At 36.0% G+C, this 26,040-nt stretch overlaps 1 protein-coding gene and 1 long non-coding RNA gene across 2 annotated transcripts in view; both read right to left on the bottom strand.

The window, feature by feature from the left end:
* The window catches only part of aff2 (ALF transcription elongation factor 2), a 408,692-nt gene that overhangs the window by 222,609 nt on the left and 160,043 nt on the right, over positions 1–26,040 (bottom strand). The gene's annotated exons all lie outside the window — the stretch shown is intronic.
* On the bottom strand, positions 8,740–14,523 carry LOC147833940 (uncharacterized). The gene is made up of 3 exons (XR_015507492.1): positions 14,150–14,523; positions 13,764–13,831; positions 8,740–11,965 (listed from the first exon to the last, which is right to left on the bottom strand). It is a non-coding gene; the product is annotated as an uncharacterized LOC147833940 (long non-coding RNA).

Here is a 26,040-nt window from a genome sequence, read left to right as displayed (position 1 = left end):
GTGTGTGTGTGTGTGTGTCGGGCACAGTGGGCTAATGAAACTCTAGGATGTATGTATGCTCTGCGGCTCACAGGGATTATCGCTTCTCCATCAGTCGTATCACTAACACACACTGGGCACACATTCACTGCTGAGTGTGTGTATGTGTGTGAAAACACAGGCCAATTGTCATGTTCACTGACACACACACACACACACACACTCAAGTATGCTGCTCAAGTATTTTATTTTATCTTTCAATTGAACTATTTATATAACTACTGTATTTTTTTTTTACAAAATAGCAGTGTAAGTCATTTATCACTCTTTGAAATGTGCATTTTTATTTGAAATTTGATGCAGTCGCAATTAAAACGAGAAGAGAGGTTACATTGAAAAAAATGATTCAAAGATGGTTCCTTGGATTTACTAAATGTAATACTAAATACTAAAGTTAAGTGGGTGTGAACTATTTATTTGGGTTGAATTTACAGTACACTGACTGATCTGCTGTGAAAAAAGAGACTTGTTCCCTCACAGCACGCCCTCACTTTGAGTATGTGATTTAACCTAAGTTAATTTCTATTCGCAATAAATTTTGTAAAAGACAACTATGCAAGGTAAAAAGTCGTGTTACTTTTTTTTTTAAAGTAACTCAAATAATATTACTTAATATTATAATATTACTATTTTTGCGTTATATTACTCGTTACTTTGGAAAAGTAGCATTATTACATAACATGCGTTGCTTATAATGCATAATCCCCATCACTGTTTAGTTTTACTGGGAATTTTCAAAAAAAGTCTGAATTTGTAAAAAGGGCAAAGTCAATGGTTACAAGTTTTCAATTTTTTACAATAAATATTATTAGAGACAAAAGAAACTCAAACATGTTCAGAAAACGTGGAGGATGTGTAAATGATGACAAATGTCATTTTTGGGCGAATTATTCCACAAGAAACCACAAGAAAATTGGATCATTTCTCTGTTTTATCAGCTCCTACTACGTCCTGATTTACATCTCCAGCTCTGAATTAGTGCCTAATTTTACTTTCGTCATCCCGCCTGCCTGCCAGCGTTGTGTGTGGAAATCAAAACCCATTTAGCACCCCAAATTACTAATGTCTCTGATAATTCAAATCAGCAACCTCCTAAATGTCAATAGTTAGCAGCCTCAGTAATTGTGGCGGAGGAAATGTGCATCAGATACAATCTCCAACATCAGAATTGTGAACCCACAATAATAATTAATTGCCTTCCCCTCCGTGCCGCCCCGCTACAAGCCAGAGAATAAAGCGTAATTGACAGAGAGCTGAACTGCTTTACCGCATGTCTGCGAGCATCTCTAGTCTTCAAAGGACCTGGAAGCAGGGTCGTAAAATACTTGAGTAATTTTATTTTACTTCTTACCATGTAGAGAAACCATCGTTACTGACTACTTTACATGAGTACTGTAGGAGAAATTGTTGTATGATTTTAATCTAAAATTAACTTTATATCAAAATGTGTGATCTGAGATTGAAAATTGTTCCGTTTTATTGATTTATTTTTTATTAGTTATTTTGATAAAGTTTGTGTTATTAACCACACAACAAAATTTACATGTAAAAAAAGCCAAGTAACTAAAATAAGCTAATAAAATCATTGACCCACTGTCTGAACCTGCCCTAAAAAACCTTAATATCAAACTGGAGAAAAATGTGTTTCAGCAATACATTTGTAACATTTATGTTTAGAAACAATAGGTTCTTTGCAGGAAGCGATTGTTCCGTATAGGATTCGCTACTAGACCTTTTTTTGTTGTTTATAATTGTTTAAACAAGCCAAATTGAGAGAGAGAGAAAAAAAAGCTTATATAAAGTTTTAAAGGTTTTTTTTTTCTTATAAAGGGAAAAATTGCACAAAACTGAATAAAAAACAAACGAAACAGTGGCTTGTTAAAAAAATGTAATAAATAAAAATAAAAAAATAAAAATAAAAATAATTAATATTGTGTTAGTATTATTTGGATTCATCTTTTCATCTTCAATGTCTCAGCTTTCCCCAGACATACTCAATAATGTTTAGATCTGGTGAATAGGCTGGCCAATCCTGGAGCACCTTGACCTTCTTTGCTTTCAGGAACTTTGATGTGGAGGCTGAAGTGAGAAGGAGCGCTATCCTGCTGAAGAATTTGTCCTCTCATGTGGTTTTTAATGTAATGGGCAGCACAAATGTCTTGATACCTCAGGCTGTTGATGTTGCCATCCACTTTGCAGATCTCTCACACACCGCCATATTTAATGTAATTTTTATATTCATTGTAGTTAGAGTATAATACTTTTAATAAAACAAGAATTCCCTCTATGGATTTGTATAATTATTATTTTAACACAATTTAACACCCATTACTTTTACTCAAGTAAATTATCAGTCAGATACTTGTAATTTTAACTGAATAAAAATTTCCCTCAGGACCTGTACCTTGAACATCACTTTTGACTACTTTTCTCCACCCCTGCCTGCAGGTTTGTGGTTTCTTCATCTTCTTTTCTCTCTGGCAGTAAGTGACACCATCTGTATCTGTCAGAGTGGGAGTAAAGCAGAGCTTATCCTCAGTGGTGGATGTGGCAGACGGGACGGGGCGGCCGCGGCCTCGCTGATATTAAGTAGCATTGATCTGCTTGGATAAACTCAGTGGTTCAGTGAGCTGCGAGCCACTGCTGCCACTCGGGGTCAAGCGTCACCTCATCAACCGCTAAGTCACCTTCCCGCAGTAAGATGTCTTCTCTTGTTTCAGCTGCTGTGCGGCCTTTTTTCTTCCATCAATATTACAGCACAGACTCAACTCCATTAATCGACAACAGCTTGCCTTGTCGTTCGGGGTTCAGGCCATGCCAACTGTACTCAATACAGCAAGTCCAATTATGAATTTGGTTATGTTTTAAATAAAATAAAATGTTTTAGAAATCTTATGTAAAGCAAATCACTTGTCTGTGCAGCTGAGAACTAAATTGGTCTGTTTGATTCACTTTGCTTTAATTTTTAAATCATTGGTGTATCAGAGCAGATGCCACTGCAGTATGTTTATGAAGAGGACACTTTAAGACATGCTAAACCAACCATTTGGGACTTATCACATGTTCTGCATAACGTGTATGAGCTGTTACCTTCAGGGAAAAGGTTTAGAATACCTTGCTGGAGATTGAATAGATATAAAAACTATTTTTATCCGGTGCGCATTAAGCTATTTAATTGTGGTGGCTTAGCAGGGGTTTCCTGCAGTCAAAAGACATGTGGTATAACAGAATTAGATTAACTAAATTGACCTGTAGTGTATGAGTATATGTGATAATGTGAGTGTGTATGGGTGTTTCCCAGTGTTGGGTTGTGGCTGGAAGTGCATCCACTGCATAAAACATATGCTGGAATAATTGATGGTTCATTCCTCTGTGGTAACCCACTGTTAAATAAAAGACTAGGCTAAAAAGGAAAATGAATGAATGAATGAATAATGCAATTCCTTCATGATGTCCTAACTTAATTGTCCTATCACGTTGTCCTAACTCAATTTTAAGTGGATTGAACATGAAGTACTTAAGTTGTCATTAAAAAGATCTCAAGAATTGTGTAATTTCAGCTGATTTTAAATACATAGTTTGAAAAGGCAGCAAAAAATATTTTGTTGAGTATATATTAATATTTTTTAATGGGTTTATTAGATGCAATAATGTACTTTTAAGGCATTGTTCACACTGCAAAACGTAGTGCTCATATCAGTGCTCAGATTTGCACTGTGAACAAGTCATGGTCCTAAACTGACCCGCATGTGCAAAAGTACAATTACGGACAGCGCAAGATGTCTAATTATGCCTACAATGTGTATACTGTATGAAGTGAGTAAGAACGTTGTCAGATTAGGTTTAATATGATTATTGCCCTTTTCACAGATAATCGTAGTGTATTTTATAAACTGTAAAACATTGTTCTGCTTCTACTAATGTGCATTTTGCCATTTAAACCTAAAATAAGTCTCTTGTAATCGAAAACACTGATCATTTGTGAATAAAAATTGTTAATTTTTATATTCATATAGTTTTTATATTAAAAGCCCCTTTCACACAGTGATACCTGTAAAAATCCGGAAAATTACCGGAATGACTTTACCAGTAAATTAAAAAAAGCTTGAACTAAAACAAAAACTTGAACAATGACATTTCAGAATTTCTGCGTTCACACAGAGCTGCATTCCGGCAAATTACCGGTAATGTTAAAACTTCTCCTTTCGAAAAATTGGCGTAATTAATTTACCAGTATTTTCAAAAAGGGCCTGTTTACTCATACAGACCTTTCCAGTAAATTGCCAGTAATTTTCCGGAAAGGTCTGTATGAGTGAAAGATGCTAAATTCGTTCATTTTTGGTTATGTTAGTGTATTAATTATTTAAGAGGAATAAAGCTATTTTGTATAGGTCTATGTGTTTTATTCATTTTATATGTACAATTTTTATGGACATACTTTATGTTAAATCTAACTGAACAATGTGAAGTTTCACAAACTAATTTCGAGAGGAGCACATGATATGATCAACTACAGCTGATCCTTATCGCTAATCATTAGCTAGCCTATCAAATCATTCTAAAACTACTATAAATATCCTGCCTAAACTTCATTCCATTTCTTGATTTTCGGATTGTATGTGGAGCATAGTCAGTTTTAGCAACAACTGACAAATGCCAAAATATATACTTATATTTTATACAAAAAAAATAATTGTTCATGGTCCACAGCCAGAAGAAAGTGCACTTACGGAATGACAAAGTAGGAAACAGAAGTTTTATTTTCTGGTAACGATATGGAAAAATGATCCTGACATTGGTGTGCTAACTGGATAGCTTGCATGTGCTAATCTCAGTACTTGTTCTTGTTTAAAGAGCCCTCTTATAAGCGTCCAAGAGAGACTTAGTTCCGGTGCAAATTGATTCCCACTGGATCAGACAAAGGTTTCTTGTTCGTTATTACTATATCCATTTTCTTAAGCGCTTCAATGAACCGGCAATATCCACAGATGGCTGAAAGTGAGGGAGACTGTGGTTCAAGGGACTGTTTGGTACAGAATTAATTCTGTGATCAGGGATATATGATGCACTGGGGTCTTTAGGGTGAGCTTTGTTGCGTCTGGTTCCTTCAGCAGTGCCAGTTCTTTGACCGGGTCATTCCTTTTGTAACTGTCTGCCTAATCCTCTGCTGACCAAATAAAGACAGCCAGATTGAGTAAAACGTTAGCACAAATGCTCCAACACACCCTCTGTTTGCACAGAATGAAAGTGAATTGTGAATTTTTCATCAAAAGTACATATCACAGCTGCAAAGTCAATGTACTTCCACATAATCCATGTGTACATATTCACTATTAAGTATTTAAGGGCTTTAAACATTTAAGACTTTGAAAGTGAGAGAGATTAAATTACTGTGACTTCTCTGTTAATAACTAGCATTTAGTCGGAAGTGTGACATCAATCTATATGCTTAGCTGACAAGACTTAATTTAATATGAATCATTTTAAAAGAATTAGATTACAACTAGACCGAAGGAAAAGTGGTGCCTGCCCTTGCGAAACCTAACACCACTTCACAATGATCATTGGCAGGATGTCGATACAAAGTTGCTAAGGTGTTCTGAATGATGTTGTCTTAAATTGTTAACCCTTTACAGGACATTTATTGAAATGCTCACTGGAAAACTGTGAAGTATTAATGGGGGTTCTTACAAGACTTGTGAACTATTATGATAAAAAACAACAACATTGTATTAAATATCAATGTATTTACCATGTATGGTTCTTAACTTAATCTATAATTAAATAAATAAAAAAAATAAATGCCCTTTACCATTTGATATATGAAGTCATTCCATTAAAATATCCTGCAAATTTCAGAACTGCAGACCGAATGCTTCACTAGCGAGAAAACAGTTAAACAGACCATCTGCAGTGAGAGGTTAAAGAACGAGACTCCTCCATTTGGCCTAATTACTTTCTTTTTACTTTACTTTTACTCATTACTTTACTCCTTTAGTTTTGTGGATAAGGAAACGATGTTGTACGCACTCCACTGAAGCGCAGAGATTTGTTTCAAAACTATTTTTAAGTTCAGTTCTTATTTCCAGCAAACAAATAAATGAACAATAATAACAAAGTGTGGTCAAAAACATACTTATATCCAAACAGACATCCTATATGCCCCAAATAGTGAAGCATACGGTACGTCTACAAAACCCGACAGGTAGACAAATCAAATTTTTGTAACATGTTAATCCTTTAATTCTTTTTATATCTAAAGATATTTGTGTATTGCTGCACATTCTGTGTGTATTAAGCAAGTATTTGGACCTACATAGGCGCATAACTAATGCGCTCTGCACTGGACTTTAGACCAGCTTTTAGTTGGTCAATGGCGCGGTCTGTTTTAGTTCCCTAAAATAGCAATGCGCCAACAATATACCAATTCAATTCAAATCTATCCCTTCAGCAAGTCTCTGATCTCTGGCCTGAACACCACCAAGTCCCCTAAGACTGTTCAGCCATTAAGAATATGTTTAAAAAATAATCATATTTTGGCATGAAAGCACGAATAGATGACAAATTCATAAATAAATGGACCCAGTCTGTAACACAAGCTGTTCTGTGGTGCGAGTCTACGACAAGACCCGTAACTTGATCAATGGAAATCCAAACTCTTGCCTGTGCTTCTTCCTGTTGATAATCAGCTTCTAAAACGAAATGATGGCAGCCGCAAGTATCGGCGTTTCCGAGCCAGGTCCAAGAGGGGATGAAAGCCAATCCTTTCTATCCCAGCTCAACTTCCCCCTGCCCACCCAGCCTAGCCCACTCTGCCAGCTTTTGCCCCGCCTGAGGAAAGCAGGCAACCGTGTGGACAGATGCGAGACTCAAATCACGTTACCCCTGAGATTCTGCAATCCGCTACCAATTCACTATCCAACTGTGTGGTAGAAGCTGCATATTTTGCAAGAGCTGCAAGTCTGTCGCCAGTTCCAGCCCGTTATCTTGCATCCCGCTTGTGTTTCACGGATACTCTACATGATCCGTGACAGTATCCTTAGCTTTTCGGACTGATGTCACCGAGAGATGTCAAAAGCGTGTCTGCGGCTCTGACATGAGCGGCTGTGATTTGTTTACTGATGAAACCAGTTTGGTGTTGCAGTGGGTTCCAGCGGGCCGCTGCTGTCAGAGCTGTCATTTTCTGCCCGGGGACCAATGCTTGCGCCACTGTCTCCTCAGGGACACGTCACATGATCTGACCTTCCAGCAGAAACAACAATCCCCTGGAGCCGGTGTTTGCAGTGCCTTGGGATATGAGGTGTTCCTCACACATACACCAACCCAGGAAACATCTTATTCCTTTATTGTTAATTACCCTGGGTAACCAGTAAACAACCATTTGTTAATGTACAAGAACTCGCCAAGTGACTTCTACCTGAAACAAGGAGCATAACCTTGAAACAATTTGCTCGTGCCAGGCTAGCATTCATCAAGCATTCATTGATTAGCTAATGCAATTTACATGTGGATCTTAATTCGGGGTGTTATCTCTGGACCGGGCTGTGTGGGACTAATCAGCATGCAGCGAGGAGCGTCTCAGCTACACGCCGCGGCTAATGGATGAGTGTGTCATTTTATATTCCAACCATCATTAAAGAGCTGAATACATCCACACATTACCTCTAAGCTCCATAAACACAGGCCACAAAACACATTGCCTGGGAGAGCAAACAGCATGCTGTAACTCAAACGAACGCGCGCTCGCAGATCCAAGCTATGCTAATTCTGTTAATTAACGTCATCTAACATCAGAGGGAAATTTGTGGATGTAACTTTGCTAAATAAGTCAGTATATTAGGCGTTTGTGTTGAATCTTATGCAAAGGCTCCCTTGAGAGCTAGACTTCGTCCTGTTAGTCAGCACTGTTTGATAAAACGACTATGAGAAGAACACTTGGGTTGTCACTACCATGAGAAGATGAAGAATATTGGGAGTTCTGTCCTTGAAAAAAAAATGTATATGATGAAAAAATAACTACAGATATGATGCTGATGCTATTATTTATGCAATTCATTATAGATACAGCTAAAACTTCAGTTGATTTAATTTGTAAGCAAACTTTTGTTGGACAAAGTGAGATGATTTTTATTATCAGTAATATATCAGTAAGATGGTTTGTGCAGATATCATCTACTACACTGCCTGACATGATTTTTTTTCTAACTTAAATGACAGGGTTAGAATTTTTTGAAGATTAAACAAACAAACAAAAAATAAGTCCAACCTTCTTAAAGGAAACCTCATGCTAAATTCCTCCTTCCTTCAGCTTAGTCTCTATTTCAGAGGTTGCCAGAGTGGAATGAACTATTTCGACATATGTTTGAGTGGGATCAACTATTTCGACATATGTTTTATACAGCGGATGACCCATCTTAAATTAAAAATGCACCCAGACAGTACCTGGATGTCTATGGACTGTGGGGGAAACCGTAGCACCCAGACGAAACCCACGCGAACGCAAAGAAAACATGAAAACTTCACAGAGAAATGCCAACTGACCCATCCGAAGCTCGAACCAGTGACCTTCTTGCTGTGAGGTGATTGTGTTACCCACTGCACCACCGTGTCACCCATTATATTATTATTAATATTAGTAGTAGCAATTGTTGTTGTTGTTGTTGTTTTCATTGTAATACAGCAAAATATTTTTTTTTATTTCATACTTTTAAACCTTTTTAAACCTTTTTTTTCTAATTTAATTGATTACAGTGACAGTTTTAATCATTTATTCAATCAAACAAATGTTTGCTTTTAAAAAACCCTTATGCATAGTTCAGATTGCATAATTTTAGCCCCGATTTTGACTCAAAAAAAAAACTTTTGAGAAATCGCCAACAAATGCTTGACAAATCGGTGGCAAATAACAGGCAAAATAGTGCTTGTTCACGTAAGTACCAGTGACACAGTATGAAATATCAAAGATGCAATCTGAGAGAATCTCAGATAAGTCGCCAACACCCGTGGCATTTTTGGCATGCTAAATATCTGGACCTATCGGCGGTTTAAAATCATGCCATGTGAAATGTGTTCTGATTGAAAATAACATCAATAACTACCTACAACCAATGAGAGAGCAGCATTCCCTAATATGGGTATCTGCAGGCCAGCAGGAGGTTGGGGGAGAAGTTAAAAGGCTTATTTTCAGTCTATTTGGACCCAAGAAATGGAGGAAAAAATTGTAGAACTTTAGTAGGAGTCTGTTTGACCGGTGTCTGTTTGACGTGTCATCTGAGCAGTATCACAATCAGGTCAAGAAATTGCTAATTCCTTTCAAAGCCAGGTGAGCAAAATAAGTACATTTTCTACCCCACTAAAGGCTTCTTTCTCATTATGTAATTAATACCAAGATATACTATGTGTCCTCACAATGTTTCCATGTCACTTCTTGCGCGCGTTAGGTTGTGAGACGTAGTTTGCGGACTGCGAGAAAGTTGTTGGCAATTCTTCCTATTTTAAAGTCATGCAGTGTGAAACCTCCTATATATATGTAATATCTGTGACGTGAGCTGAAAATCGTGCTGTCTGAAGTCGGTTATAGTTGCCTCAGCTGACAAAAGAGTATGTTAAACTACAAAAATTGTGAGACTAAATGAATAAAGTCCACTAAAACTCAACTGTTTTCAGATATTACACCTGTCCACAACAGATACAACAGTTGTTAACAGAAAACCATGAATAGCATACAAAACATATCCACAAGCTCTCTGACAGAATCCCATAAAGCTGTGGGGCTGTGAATATCCTATATGTCAGTATCCCAGCGTGAGACAAGACCACCTCAGACAAAAGGCTTCACCTCGGGGCACTGGCTCCAGCTATGAGGTCAGCAGTTCACCACATGGCAACCTGTTCCATGCCACAACCTGACAGCGAGTGGGTTTGTGTTTGACTGTGCATGTGTGTTTGTGTGCAGATAAGCCATGCGGTATTTCACACCACTGAATCACCTCTAATACAACAGCTCCATCAGACTCAAGGAGAGCATGGTGACCGTGTGCTCACTTAAGAACTGCTCCTGCAGAGAAACACTTTTATGTGAGGTGGGATGGGGGTTAAATCTGAAATCGATGATAGTGTTCACATAATGGCACAGCAGTCGCCGAGAAAGGTTGTAAAGACAACATTAAGAAAACCAGTGGAATATCTGTATAGTTTGTGAGTAGGATTACAGCGCTTAAAATAGCTTGTTGTCTTGCTACTCAGGTAATTATGTATATGAGGGCGAAAATGAATGATGAAAATTATGTATAAAAATAAAATAAATAATACAGAGTTCTTAGAAATTTACTTGTTGATTGTGAAAACCAAGTTGATAAAATGTATCATATTAAATCCCTCTAAAAATAAATGTGGTGCTTGTGCAGCCATCAAGCAATATGTAATGACATAGTTTTATATTGGCACATGTTGGTGTATGGATCTTATTTATAACTTTAAATGTTTAAAAACAATTTTCAGGGTATTTAAAAGGAGATATAAGTTATATATTGATCATAAATACATTTTTGAGGAAGTCACACCCTATAACATTTTCTGTAATGTAATGTAAAGTAATTCAGTGTGTACAGTATAGCGCATTTATCGTGTTTGACCATTAACCTAAAAATCATGAGTGAGTGGGTCTCTCCACACCACCACCATCAGTGTGCAGCATCCACTTGGATGATGCGACGACAGCCACAGGACAATCACACACCAGCTATAGGGGTGGAGAGACAGTGATAGAGCCAATTTGATGGATGAATGTGATTAAAAGGTCATAATGAATAAGTGCTGATGGAAAAAAGTTGGCCAGGAAACGGGGGTTAAACCCTTACTCTTGACCAGAAGTGTCATGGGATTTTTAATAACCGGGTCAGGACCTCAATTTAACGTCTTGTCCAAAAGACGGTGCTCAAGTACAGTATAGTAACTGAAAGTGTAGTGTCCCTTTCACTATACTGGGGCATTAGGACTCATACAAAGCGCAGGTAGAGCATCCCCTACTGGCCTCATTAACATCACTTCCGACAGCAACCTATTTTCCAAAGTGATGTCCCATCCAGATACTGACCAGGCTCAGCCCTGATTAGCTTCAGTGAGTAACCGGTCTTGGGCTGCAGAGTGATATGGCTGTGGCTTACTACTACTACTACAACTAGTAGTAGTAGTAGTAGTAGTAGTAGTTGCTGAAATTAATACAGATTGTGGCATGGAAGTTTTACCAAGACAACATACTGAATTACTGTATATAGCCCCTGTTTTGAGTGTAAAAATACAATGTCAGTTTCAATTAAAACTACAGCTTTAGCTTCTATATAAAGCAGATTTTCTGTGTTTTTCAGTTTTTTTTTCCCATCTGATCTCAGTGATACATTCTAATCTGCGTTTAACCCAGAGAGAGCAGTCATCATGTTGACTTATTGTCATAAAACAGTTTCAGTCTTTAGTATTTTCATCAGTATTATTGTTATTTCTGTGTATTTCTGTTACTAGTTTGTATTTCCAAGAGAAATGTTGATATCTACTGCAAGAGGTTGTTGCATTGTTTTTATGCCAATAGGTGGCAATAAACCAGTGAAAATGTATTTGATACTGAATAAAGGCTTATGCGATGATTTTCACATGCCCTTATCATAAACATTTTTGAGATGTTTTTTGACACTTGTACCCAAGTGATTTTGGCAATAAGTCCCAAACATCCAGAAACACTCCCTGACATTAGATTGCACTAGATGAAAAACAACTTTGACACTGACAAAAAGTTTTAAATTAATAAATAAATATGTCTCTTCAAAAACAAGTCACTAAGACTATAGCCTTGCCCAGCAAAACAATCAGACTCACAGAAGAATTACTAGACTCATTTGTAGCTTTTATTGGCTAAAGATCACCTTGAGGTCATCTAACGCAGTGGTTCCCAACCTGGGGTCCGCGCCCCCCTAAGGGGGGCGCCAGAGTTCACAGGGGGGGCGCGGGAGAGGATAAGTATTGAGGTAGAAAAAGGCATAAAAATGCTCCACTATTATAAAGGGCTTTGCAATTAATCGAATATCCGATTTAGATTTCGGTTTCAAACGATTATAAAAAAGCATTAATCAAGATAAATGATTATTGCATCATATTTTGCCGTGTTCCAGTTGTACACGCTCTTAAATGGCTCTTAAAAGCGCGAAAGAGCTTATGTGTGTGTGTGTGTGTGTGCAGCACGATCACGTAGTCAGAAGCATGCGGCCGGTCAGCATTCACTCTCATTCACACACTGAGACGAGCAGAGGAGCGCAGACATCTAAAGTCATCTTAACGTGAGCGCTTTAATGGTCAAATAGGTGTCAAAACGCGGTGTTCAGTGATTATGTACATTAACCCTCATTTGTGTAATAAACAAACGAGTTGAGGATCAAAAGACGTGAAAGAGAAACTATTAAAGAGACAGTGCGCTATAATCCTTCTGCCGCCTGTTTTTATCATTATTAAACAAACATAACGAGAAAACCCTCGCTGCTCTTGACTGAAGGACTGCTGCAGCTAAAGTGTTTTTCTTACAGTGAAGATGCTTAAAACACAGTTTGTTTTATATTTTTATTCTATTGTATTTATTTCTCTTTCCTTTGCAGGGTGGAAAATAACTGTATGTATACAGTTGAAGTCAGAATTATTAGCCCTCTTGAATATTAGCAAACCTTTTCCTGCCCAATTTCTGTTTTATGGAAAGAACATTTTATTAACTTATTTCTGAACATAATAGTTTTGATATCTCATTTCTAATCACTGACTTCTTTTTGTCTTTGCTATAATGACAGCACATAATATTTTACTAGATATTTTTCAAAATACAAGCATTCAGATTAAAGTGCAGTTCAAAGGCTTAATTAGAGTAATAAGGCAAGTCATTATAATGCTAGTTTATTCTGCAGACAATCAAAAATAAATATTGCTTAAGGGGGCTAATAATATTGACCTTAAATTGGTTTCAAAATATTTAAACCTGTCTTTATTCTAGCTAAAATAAAACAAATAGAAGAAAAAATATTATAGGAAATACTGTTAAAATTCCTTGCTCTGTTAAACATAATTTGGGAAATATTTATTTAAAAAAAAAAAATCTCAGGAGCGCTAATAATTTTGACTTTAACTGACAATGGTTTTGAATAATCGTGATTACAATTATGAACAAAATAATCGTGATTATGATTTTTCCCAAAATCGAGCAGCCCTACTATTATATATGTATTTTTAAGTACCAAAAAAATAAATAAAAATCTAAACGCATGCTTAAAATTCCAACATAACAGTGAAAATAATTAAAATAAATAACTTTAAATAATTATTTAAATTTTGCTCACTCGCGCAATCTGCTTGCCAACGTGTCGTAAAGGCAAAATCAAAACAAAAATGGCAGACAAACGTAAATGCAGGGATTCTTCAGAGGCGAAGAAAAAGATTAGACAGTATGACAAAGCCTACCTAAATTTTGGTTTTATTGAAGGCCAAGACAAGTTAAAACTGATTAATTAATATTTTCTATACATATTACTATATATTAATATTACACAAACACACACATGCATATATATATATATATATATATATACACACACAGTACATATGTATGTGCGTGCGTGTGTATTTATATGGTGGGGGGGCTCCAATGTTTGTATATGTTCATGGGGGGGGCTCCAAAGAAAAAGGTTGGGAACCACTGATCTAACTGACAGGTAAAGCAACCAATCACAGCTGTCAGGGTTTATATTTAAGGGTGTATATTGACCTTATTCTAAAATGCGGATGTGCGCCTGTTTTCGCGATTGTCTTAGAACTTCCGATTCAGTGGCCTATGGGAGAAATGACTAGGAATAATAAACGGCAGAAAATGGCCAAACTACTTGCTCAACAAACAAATGTTTGCATGACTACACAGACCAAGTAGCATATTATAATAAGAAAATATTAAATTGCAACATCAAGCAGCGTAACGAGCAGTTGTTAATGTCAAAAAATGAATGGAAGTGAATGTGACCGGAAGTCGCGAGACAAAAAGATTCAAATGGCAGCGCCCGCTCGACAGCTGAGAATAAGGTGAATATACACTGCTTAAAAAAATTAAGTAAAAACCTGGAGATACATTGTGCTGTTTAAGTGTTTCCTTTGTTTATTTTATTTATTTTTTTAACAGTATATATGGGACATTTTACCAGAAACATACATTATCTATTCCTGAGGTAAAAAAAAAAAATAATAATAAAAATAAAAAATTTCTTCAAATTGTGAATTTAAAAGCATTGAGTTTTTCTGTAAAGTAATTTGTCCTTATTTGGTTCTAAACTTTTTGTTCTACAAATTTACAAACCCTGTCATTGTCCTTGTCCTCCGTCCAGTTAAACCTACAGCTTTAATAGATTGTTATGCTAAAAACTGTTATCTAGAAAGATACAAAAAAAAAAAAAAAACTTCAGAAATAGCAAGTTAAAGTTGGTATTATTCACATCAATTGATTAAAAAAATAAAATTAGGATTAAATTCTACAAATACATACTATTTTACAATTGTCCCCATGTTTCTGTCAGTATTGTCACATTTGCAATAAATTTAACACAAAATGTGTGAAATACACTTTTTAGGTTGTGGCATCATTTGATGGAGGAAAAGCTGACAGTGATTAATGATGCATTCTGTCAGTGGATTGTATGATTTTATGCTTCTTTTGTAGGAGAACAAGCTTAAAGGTCACATTTTTTTATAAGTAAAAATGTATGTTTCTGATAGAGTGCCATGCTGTGAATATAACACATTTAAATCCCTAAAATAACATGAATCTTTTAAATGTTTGCATAAATGCTACAGTCACAAACACGATGGCTTTCATCTTTTATACGAGGGGATTTGTTGCCATGATGACTTCTGATGGATTGTTACAACACAAATAACCAGACCAATCTGATAATGACTGCAAAGTTATTGAAGTGTTTCCCATTTTGTGTCCCAACAAAAGTTTATCCAACTGTTTATTAGAGTGACATGTCAGGCTGAGACTAAATAAACTATGGTTTGCAGTTTTGAGTCGTGCGCAATAGGGCAAAACATGCTCAACACACACTAGAATTCCAGCAAAACTCTTCCGCTTCACTCAGCGCTTATTTCCCTAAACCAGTGGATTTGAGTTCTGAACCTCTTACACAATGACGAGAGAGAAAAATACAAACCATGTAAGCTCATGTAAATCCAGCCTAATAATCTCCAATTAAAGTATTGCGGGAAAAGAGAGGAGAGAGCCAGTTAGCACCGCTACACAGTGACGTTGAGGACAGGAGGCCTGTAGAACATTAGAGAGGATAGACGAGTGGCATGGACCCTGACTAAAAGGTGTGTGTATACAGGAGATGAGCCAAAGCCACGAGCTCAGAGATCAAGGTTTTGAAATGAGCGGTGACACGGTAATTAGTGTCATCAATCACATCTGAGCCACAAGGGGAGCCGCTGGATGCTGGACTCGCTTTCGAATAAACAGAAGCCAGTTTGCCTGAGTCATCAAAAACCTGCTTCTGTGTCAAGCTGACCTGGGAATCACTGCTGATGCACTTTCTAATGACACCTAGTTCCTTCACGGACAGTGATGTACAACATGCCCAGAGTTTTGCATCCTCATCAAAGTCGTTATTATAAGTCTCTATGGTAGTGGCGAAGGTTTTTTGAGCTGATGTGTGCACTAGAAGTTTGCTTGCTCAAGCATTGAGCTCAGCATTTATATTTTTAGTAACAGGAAGAGCATCTACGATGACTCAAAGGCATGATTGTCGTTCATTGGGTGTGAATATTTTGGCATGACACACAGGTGTAGGAAATTTCCAAGTAATTGACTTTTTCTGAAAACCCTTTTTTGGGTGAATCAAGGATAAACAAAATCGAAGGTGGGTGAATTTATGTGCTCGAACCACGGGGAGTGGTTGCTCCAAGAAAAATGGATCTGACCTTGATATGTAGAGATAGATTGGCTGGTGGGAGGCTGGTCACATGACTGTTTCTCTCTCTGCGAGCAACCAGACAGAAGGAGCGAGCGAGACCAATGCTATCAGACGGGAACTCATCCGTTTGAATTTTCATTCCTCATCTGCAATTTGTTATACCATTTGACCGCATGCTGTGTGCGGCCACTGTGTGAGAAAGAGACAACATACTCAACAAACTGGGATTTCTATCTAGCATGGACACCTCTTTATTATGTATTCATTGATTTCAGAACTGCTTTATGAACAGCCCCCAGATGTGAAAAATACTCAAAATTCTACTTTGCCGCTTCTGTATTGAATTTGCATATCTGGTCATGCTCTGCTTGACACACTTGCAAAATTGCACAGCGGGTATTTCATTACAAGGCACCGCAGATATTCAACAACAGCACTGAGCATCCAAAATAAATTAAAAAGACTAAAGACCTACCAGTAGGCAGTATTATGTATTGTTTTGTAACGCCTAAAGCACAAGTGCTTTTTTCACAAGTAAATCGACATGAAGAGGGTCGACTGGTGGGGTTGAGGGAAAAATAATTGGGGGTTTCAGGGGTTTAACTGGCATAAAAGTGACTGGGCTCAAGGCTAAAGCAACTTAATGCACAAGGATGAGTGTTGGGTCCATTTTCATTTTTCACTAAATGACATTCAAGGCAATTTTAGTGTAATCTTGGTGTATGTGGTGTAGTTTTTTTGTAATTAACATTTTTTCAATCCTTGGTTTCAAAACATATTAATTGTATTCGTTATTGTCTTTGTAGTGTAGTTTTCATATCCGGTGCATCTGGAAAGTATCTTCACTTTTTACACATTTTTTATGTTACAGCCTTATTCCAAAATGGATTAAATTTGGTTATTTCCTCAAAATTCTACACACAATACTGCTTAATGACAATTTGAAAACAAAAAAAGATTTTTTTTTAAAATTGTTTCAAATTTATAAAAAAAAAAATAAATAAAAAAACCTGAAAAATCACATGTACATCAGCATTCACAGCCTTTGCCAAGAAGTTCTAAATTTAGCTCAGGTACATTCTGTTTCCACTGATCATTCTTGAGATGTTTCAGTTACTTATTTGAAGTTTACTTGTGGTAAATTCAATTAATTGGACATGAATTGAACAGGCATACACCTGTCTATAGAAGGTCCCAGGGTTGACAGTGCATGTCAAAGCACAAACCAAGCATGAAGACAAAGCAATTGTCTGTAGACCTCCAAGACAGGATTGTCTTGAGGCACAAGGCTGGGGAAGGTTACATAAAAAAACTTCTGCTGCTCTCAAAGTTCCAATGAGCACAGTGGCCTCCATCATCCGTAAGTGGAAGATGTTTGGAACCACTAGGACTCTTCCTAGAGCTGGCCGGCCATCTAAGCTGAGTAATGTATGGAGAAAGGCCTTAGTCAGGGAGGTGACCACAAACCTGATGGTCACTCTGTGTGAGCTCCAGCATTATAAGGTACAGAGGAGAACCTTATAAAACAACAACCATCTGTGCAGCAATCCACCAATCAGGCCTGTATGGTAGAGTGGCCAGACAGAAGCCATTCCCCACCTGGAATTTGCCAAAAAGTCAATTGAAGGACTCTCAGAGCATAAGAAAGTAAATTCCCTGGTCTGATGAGACTAAAATTGAACTCTGGAGTGAATGCCAGGCATTACGTTTGGAGAAAACCAGGCACCGCTCATCACCAGGTTAATACCATCCCTAGAGTGAAGCATGGTGGTGGCAGCATCATGCTGTGGGGATGTTTTCCAGCAACAAGAACTGGAAGACAAGTCAGGACAGAGGGAAAGATGAATGCAGTAATGTACAGAGACATCCTGAATGAAAACCTGGTTCAGAGTGCTCTTGACCTCAGATTGGTGCGACGGTTCATCTTCCAGCAGGACAATGACCCAAAGCACACTGCCAAATTATCAGTGAAGTGGCTTCAAAACAGACCCATACATCTCTGGAAATCTGAAAATGGCTGTACACCATCGCTTCCCATCCAACCTCATAGAGCTTGGGAGGCACTACTGCAAAGAGGAATGGGCAAAAATTCACAAAGACAAGTGACAAGCTTGTGGCATCATATTCAAAAAGACCTGAGGCTGTAATTGCTGCCAAAGGTGCATCGACGTCAGAAGTCAAAGTCAGATTCTGCTTGACTATTGTGTTCAGCATTGAACTCCACTGTGTTATAAATGTGATTATGTTTTTTTATTGCAATAAGGTGTAATTTAGAAAGTAATACTGCATTAATTAATATAATTTACAGTAATGTTTTAGGAAATAAATTAGGAAATTACCCATGACAATGTTAATGTAATATAAATCACAGTGATATCGCAATGATTTTTGAATTTTATCATACAAAATCATAAAAAAAAGTTTGGGCACCCCTGCTCTATTGTGTAACATAAAGACTCATATTGTCTTAACCAGTTTGGTTGTCTGATTCAAAAACTTGAAGTTGGCTGGTTTATGTCCAGCAGCAGCAATAAATTTCCAACCCTGAAAGGTACCATACATCATGATGGTTTTGTAGCTCACAATGTCACACGACAAAGATAAATGCAGCTGAGATAATGCAGCTCTGACCTTAAGCTGTGGCTTTGGGAAAAAGGTGGGTCTTCTACAAGAAGATGTTGTGCTTTTACCATGCCTTCATGCAATTACACTATTCTAACCTACAGTCTAATGGTGGTGACTTGTCATTCTGCTTTATTTATAGTGGCTAAAATACACTACCATCCCTGGTCTAATGGAAGCAAGAGAAAAGTGGCATTTGTTATTATTATAAGGGTCCAATCCAGGTTTGTTGCTGTCCCAGCAGCCCTTTTACCTCCCAGACATGATGCAGTCAAGCAGAGATGGGCTAATTTAATAAGCAAATCTGCTGCCGTTTCCCTTCAAGAAGCCAGTTTCATTGAGAACCTTCCTCAACATGTAACCACAAATTCCCAGGGGCTGATGGGATGCAAATAAAGGGAAGAACTCTCTTCATTACAAACTCTTTATGGCAGTCAGCAATACATACATGCATGTAAATGTATGTATAAATGTAACTTATTTGCATTTTTTATTATTGTATAAAACTAATCATTAACAATGGAAACCAGACAGAAAATAAATAAATAAATAAATAAATAAACAAACAAATAAACAAATAAATAAATATGTAACCAGTCATTTTTACTTTTTCAAAATTCTGATTTATAATTTAGCAAATCTAAAAAATAAAACAAAATAAATAATTATTTCCTTTACATTACACAATTTCTCTTATTTCTTACTGACATTTTACAATTCTGAGAAAAAAAGTTACACTTTTCTCGTGTTTTAAACCCATAATTACCATTGCGACAAACAATACATAACAAAATTTAACAATAATTTAATTTATCATATACTGTTTTTTTTTTAATGGGCTAAAGTAAAATGATAATAATAATAAAAAAGACACACAGTTTTGCTTACATTTATTCTATTCAGGAGGCATGTGCACCCACTGACAGGTAAAATCTGCCTCTGTTTTTCTTTCAAGTTCAAAACAAACTTGAATCCCAAAGCAGTATATATAGATATATATATATATATATATATATATATATATATATATATATATATATATATATATATATATATATAATAGCCCATATTTAATATCCTAGCATCATCAAATTAATAAAATAATCAGCAAATAAGAAATACATAACAGAAAATGATGAAACAGACAATATCTAAATTATCAAATTATCATAATTACAAGATTAAAATGTGTAGATTATTGAAATAAGGCAAATACAATTAACCATTATTAATAGTGTAAAAACATATTGCAGCCAGTTTAGAAAAGTCATTTTGTCCTCATCGAGTATATACTACATTTTTTCTGAGTCGTTTAGATAAAAAAAAAAAAATAATTATTGAATGTTTCTCTCACTCTCGCGAAGCCAAGCGAAAGTAGTCTTAAGTAAAAAGTTAATGAAAAAACGCAAGCAAGCGAAAGTTAAATCCAGAACATATATCGAGATTTAGAAACCCCTTCAGGACATATTTTTTTATTTCAAAAAGACACATCTCTTTTTTTCTAGAGAAAAACCCATCTCTGGAAAAAAATAAAAAATAAAATAAAAATAAATTATATATATATATATATATATATATATATATATATATATATATATATATATATATATATATATATATATATATATATATATATATATATAAAGTAGTTGAACATATTTTATTAATAAATACATGTATTTGTAATAACATGTTAAAACAAATTAGTTCATTAATAATGTTTTCCTTATTTTATTAATGTCTTATGAAATTCAATTGCATGAACTGTCATACATGAATATCATTAACAAAGCATCTTAACACAACAACCAATTAAACCATTTGTGAAGCTGACACATAACAACAAAACATTACTGCAGATGCTTAGGTACAGATATTTTTTTCTCATAGTTTCTTGTAAATACTGGATAAAATCTGTCAAAGCCACATATGCAGTGTGAATTCTTGGAAGCGCTAATGAACTAGTTTTTGTACTGCTTTTTTTTTCCCATCACGATTTGACAAGAAGCCTGGTAAAATGATGGGTATTATGCAAATGACACCAGCTGTTACTTTGGATGGGAAAAGCCTCCTAATAACTCTCTATCTCTCAGTGTGGACACATTCTCTCATCTTCCTGTTAATCCGCCTGGGCACGTATGTGACACGTCTGTGAGGGGAAGTGGCGGCGCTAGCATGGCCTGATTAGCGTCTGGTCGAGGCTATGGTTGGCGCGGCTCAATCTTCAGAGGACGTTGGCGGTGTGTACAGCGGCTGAATAGAACTCATTAACTACTGCTCACAGAGCGCTAGTTCTCCATCTGACTCGCAGTGTAGTCGCTAGCATCGGGGTGAACCAAATCTTCAAGGTCAAACTGCAAGTGCTGAGGGGACCGCTGCCCGTCAGGGGACAGGACATCATCACGCGGACCTGGACTCTGCATACAAATCATCGTATGCCCCTTGTTTGTCCTTTTGCCGAGTATGTTTGAGATTTTGTGGGCTAAATAAATTCAACAGTTCATGTCAAACCTTTTGGAGGAGTGACAAGTAGGGCTTCTTTTTAAAGGGGATATTTAATTTTTAAGGCACTTGAAGCATCTGGATTTTCTTCACAGGTTTCTTTATAGAAAATCACATTTTTTAAGCTAAAATAAATGCACACCCGTAGCCAGGGGGGTTTGAGTGGTTCAAAAGAGCCAACGTCAATGACAAAGGTCCAGAGTCTGTCCTGTAAAAAAAATGCAGGGTTCAACACAATTCATTCATGTTGTCCCAACACAAATTGATTAAGTTAACTGAACCTTTAAACAAATTTATGTGAGTTGAACATAAAAAATTAAGCTGTCCCAATGAAATCTCAAAAATTGTGTTGTTTTAGCTCATTTTAAGTTTGAAAAAGCAAAAAAAAATACTTTTTTGTGTACATGAGCTCATTTGTCCTATTTTGACTGCTACACCATCATAAATGGTGAAAGTACCCAATTCACCTATACCTGCATGCCTTTAAACTGTGGGGGAAACCGGAGCTCCGAGAGGAAACCCACGCGAACATGGGGAGAACATGCAAATTCCACACAGAAATGTCAACTGACTCAGCCGAGGATCGAACCAGAGACCTTCTTGCTGTGAAGCAACAACATCACCAACTACGCCACTGTGCCGCTCAGAATCATACTTCATTTATTAAAATAGAGTTTAACAAATGGAGTAGATGCCTAGTTAAATCTTTGAACTGAAGTGGTGTAGAGGTTTATTAAAAAACAAGACATGATACATAAAGTCTCTCTAGGCCATTTGTTTTCCATGTACTGTAACCTAACAATGTTGTACATTGACATTCAATTAAATAACCTATTATCATTTTAGAACTACTCATCTAATTACATTACATAATCTTTTTGATTTATAAAGAATTATATATCTTAGCTATTTTATTTAATAAAATCAATAAAATAGAGCAAAAGCTACAGTAATACCATCTAAAATGTACATAGTTTTCCTTAATCTTTATAAATAGAAAAGATTCCTGGTGCTGGTTAAGAAGATAAAGGCATGGTCTACTAATAAAATGAAAATTCCCTTTACTTACTCTTGACTTGTTTCAAAACTGTTTTTTTTTTTTCTGTTATTTTGTTCTGCTGAACACAAAAGAAGATAAAGAATATTTGAAACCAGTAACTATTGACTTCAATGGTTGTTTATTTATTTGTACATGTTTTAATGCCATATCAGCAGCATTGATTATATTCATGGCAATATTGATAATAAATATCCAATACCTAATTTACAAGCATAACAGTTTCCTAAATAAGCATCACACACAAAAAAATGATAAAAGGTCATATAATCCTTTAATTATTTAGTACTCAATATTCCAAAATAGTTTCAGGAAGTATAATTTTAAGAATAAAAACATTGTCTAATATTGTTTACAAACATACATTCTATTAAAATAGATTTTACTTCCTTGGTAATTGTTTTTCCTACTAAGGATGTCAGTGGTTTTCAAACGGGTTTCCAACATTCTTCGAAATATGTTCTTTTGCATTCAATAGTATAAAGGAAAGTAAACAATGATGGTATTTTCATTTTGGGTGAAGTAGTAGAGGACAATTGTTATCATAATGTACATTACTTATATAATCAGCATATGAAGCGAATGTCACCATAGTTTATTTCTTACACGTTTTTCTTCTTTCCCATATTTGTGTCCATTCAGGCTTGCTGGAGCCAACTTCTGAAGCAAATCCTTTTATGTTTATTAGCCACATTACTCGCTCTATCAGTTGTCTTCACAGCAAAGAGTTCCATTAATGAGCACAAATTAATTTCGAAAGCGATATTAAACAAAGGCTGATGAGTACAGCCCATCATGCATGACTGCGAAGAAAAAGCGAGTGAGAGAAAGATAGAAAAAGAAAGACAGAGAGAAGGCAGGGTGACCTAATTTTGAGATGCAAGTAAGCGTTGTCAACTATGATCACTTCTCCCCAGGCCCACCTACAAATGAACTCCAGCCTTTGCTCAAACTACATCAATTGCTGTATGTAAATGTGCTTCTTAACAGTCTCCTCCGTCTAAGTGCTTTTCTGTCTCCATTTGAGTCATATTAGTGGTGTTTAGCTCAGAGCCTGCAGCAAGTGTGAAGGCCGCTAGTGTAAGCGACACAGCGAGGCACTGAGGATCAGCATGTTTAGTCAGGCGTAATGCATCCAATAGTCAACAAACACTCAGTAGTCAATATATACTTTCTGGAAATATATCACTAGATTGCTTTGAAAATTGTCGACTTGTCTTCTCTTAATGTGAATGCCACTTGTAGCAGGTTAGTATCTGTGAATTAAAGAGGAATGTATAGCACTCTCTGGCATTGAAATATAACTTGACCACCTTTGTAATTAAATATTGAAAAATATGTAATTTAATTTTGATTAAATACTGAAAACTGCAACCCACTTTCCAATAATCTTATATGTTTTTTTTTTTTTATCATTTTCTCAAATTATAATTAAGCCACAGCCGAAATTCTAATCCAATAATACAAGATGGAAAATATATTCATTTATTTTCTTTGTGCCAATGTAACAACAGTAGGGGTGGCGTAGGGGCGCAGTAGGTAGTTGTCACCCCTCCGTGTCAGTCTCCTCGTTACAGCAGTGCTGTCGCATCACAGCGAGAAGGTCGCTTCTTATTATTAATAATAATATTAATAACAAATTATTATCATTATTATTATTATTATTATTATTATTATTATTATTATTATTATTATTATTATTATTATTATTATTATTGGTGTTGTTGTTGTTATTGTTATCATTATTATTTAATATAACAACTGTAAAAATAGTAATAAATGGATGTTGTAAATAATAATGATAATAATAACAATAATAATATTAATAATAAAAACTTATTATTATTATTATTATTATTATTATTATTATTATTATTATTATTATTATTATTACAATATTTATACTATCTTAAAAACATTAAAGCACAATGTGTTTTCTTTTGGACCAGAAAACCACAATAAAAAGTTTTCGTTAACACCAGATTTACAGATATAAACAATAGTCCGTATACACTTGAAAAGAGGGTGCCTGGTGCGTGTGAAATTCACAAATTAATTTTGTAAGTGACTCAGAATTACAGCACTTGCACAAACTATGTTTGAGTGTTAATTGTATGTATTAATTGAACATATTATTGAACTATTCACTCAAACTGCCTGACACAAAATATAATTTCCAATACTCGCCTCATCCATCCTGCTGTTTAGATAATGGCATCTGTAATTGGAAAAACCCCTGTGGGGGCTGCACTTGAGTTGATCAAAGTCGTGAGCAACCCCATTCAACAGTATTCAAGATAGTAATAATACAAAAAGTATTCATCCCTTGCAAAATTGGCCTTTTTAAATGTTTCATTGTAAATAAAGGTTGCCAAATATAAAAACAGAATACAATACAATATAACATATAACAACAACAGAAGTGCATTCATGTCACTTCATTTCACCGCCATGTCAAAGTTTAGTTTCACTGATAAAGAAATGAAAGTGTTTATTCAGCTACCTTTTTCTTTATTTAACTGGAACACTTCTACAGCATCTACCTAAGGGAAACAGTTCATATTCTGAGTATACAGAGAGGGGTCTGCAATGATTTCCCTAGCCTGTTTAACTAAAGTCTTCTCAAAACAATATGTTGTTAAACCAAGCAACATCTCCATAAGATAAAACACTCTCTATCACAGCTGAACAACCCCAAAACACCTGAATTCTTCACACGAAATAAACTTGATGTTTAATCGAAGTATATACAGTAAGGAACTCACATGGACATTCGAAGACAATGTGCAGTTAATATACACACCACTTTATTAGGTACACCTGTCTAACTGCTTGTTGACACAAATTTCTTATCAGCCAATCACATGGCAGCAACTCAATGCATTCAAGCATGTAGACATGGTCAAGACAATATGCCGTAGTTCAAACCGAGCATCAGAATGAGGAAGAAAGGTGATTTAACTGACTTTGAAAGTGGCATGGTTGTTGGTGCCAGGCGGGCTGGTTTAAGTATTTCAGAAATTGCTGCTCTACTATGATTTTCACACACAACCATCTGTAGGGTTTACAGAGAATGGTCTGAAAAAAATATATAATAGTAAGCAGCAGTTCTGTGGGTGCAAATGGCTTGCTGATGCCAGAGGATAATGGCCAGACTGGTTCAAGCTGATAAAAAGGCAACAGTAACTCAAATGACCACTCGTTACAACCGATATATGCAGAAGACCATCTCTAAATGCACAACACATCCAACCTTGAGACGGATGGGCTACAGCAGCAGAAGACCACACCGGGTGCCACTCCTGTCAAAAGTGTGAATGATCTCAGACTAATCATCCACTAGAGCACCTTTAGGATGAGGTGGAATGGGAGATTTACATCGTAGATGTGCAGCCGACAAATCTGCAGCAACTGTGTGATGCTATCATGTTAGCCTCAACCAAAATCTCTGAGGAATATTTACAGTATCTTTTTTAATCTATGCCATAAAGGATTAAGGCAGTTCTGAAGGCAAAAGGGGGTCCAACCGGGTACTTGTGAGATGTATCTAATAAAGTGGCCGGTAAGTGTATTAACATCCATATATTTGTCAGAATAAACTTGGATAATAGAGTAAACTGCTCATCATTCTAAGTCAGTCAACACTTTAGGAAGCATATTCTGAGCTTCAATTCACCAAAAAACAACACATATAAACTGGAGTTTTATCCTAGCATGAAGCTAGTCTTGTTTAACATTTGCAAAAAAATAAAAAATAAAAACAAATAACCCAATAGCCAACAACAAACATGTTAAGCATAAATGGAGACAGGCATAATGGCTGCAATGTTCTCTGCA

This window comes from Danio rerio, chromosome 14 (genome assembly GCF_052040795.2).
Source record: "Danio rerio strain M-AB ecotype USA chromosome 14, GRCz13ab, whole genome shotgun sequence".
NCBI lineage: Eukaryota > Metazoa > Chordata > Actinopteri > Cypriniformes > Danionidae > Danio > Danio rerio.
This window is presented reverse-complemented; position numbering and strand designations above follow the sequence as displayed.